This window comes from Perca fluviatilis, chromosome 10 (assembly GCF_010015445.1).
Source record: "Perca fluviatilis chromosome 10, GENO_Pfluv_1.0, whole genome shotgun sequence".
NCBI classification, from domain to species: domain Eukaryota; kingdom Metazoa; phylum Chordata; class Actinopteri; order Perciformes; family Percidae; genus Perca; species Perca fluviatilis.
The window spans coordinates 37,764,087-37,764,785 of NC_053121.1; positions in this window are offsets into that span (position 1 = coordinate 37,764,087).

Here is a 699-nt window from a genome sequence, read left to right on the forward strand (position 1 = left end):
TCACCTGTTAGCTAGGTCTCAACGTTGCTTGTAAAGCATCAAAAGAGAGTTGTTGACTGTCCGTGTTTTACAGACACACCTGGGAGGAAGTTTGAAACCAGCATCAGCTTTAAATACGGTCCTAATCTAGTCCTCACTAGCAAGTTTCAAATAATTTCACTGGAGTTACCGTTATTATTTTCACGTGATCAATACCGAATTCAATCTAATTGGATGGGAATATACTGCAGGCTACGTTGCATGTAACGCACCACTACAAGACCACTTTCGACAGATTCGGCCGCATTCTGCATTCATTTGCGGTAAATAATTGCAACATGATGGTGGTAACGTTAGCACTAGTAGTATGGGGCGACATGATTGAAAATGAAGAAAACAGAGATCCCAGAGATTAGGCAGACAAGCAGCAAGACATTCCCAATCATCCCTGGCCTTATCTGAGAGAGATGTTTGAGATAGGCTAGGAGGCATCAAGTATGACTCCTGGTCAATGTGCGCGGGTAACTCTAAAGTATGGGGAACTTCTTAATTAATGTCTGTTTAGTAATTCATATTGTATCCTTTATTTTCTTTCTATATTTGAGCGCACACACACATGTAGATTCCTTTAAATGTTAAAGGGGACGATTAAAGAGAAACTGGATCTGTGAATTCTCACAGAATCACAATTAAATTCATATCTTGCTACTCAGTCAGAAT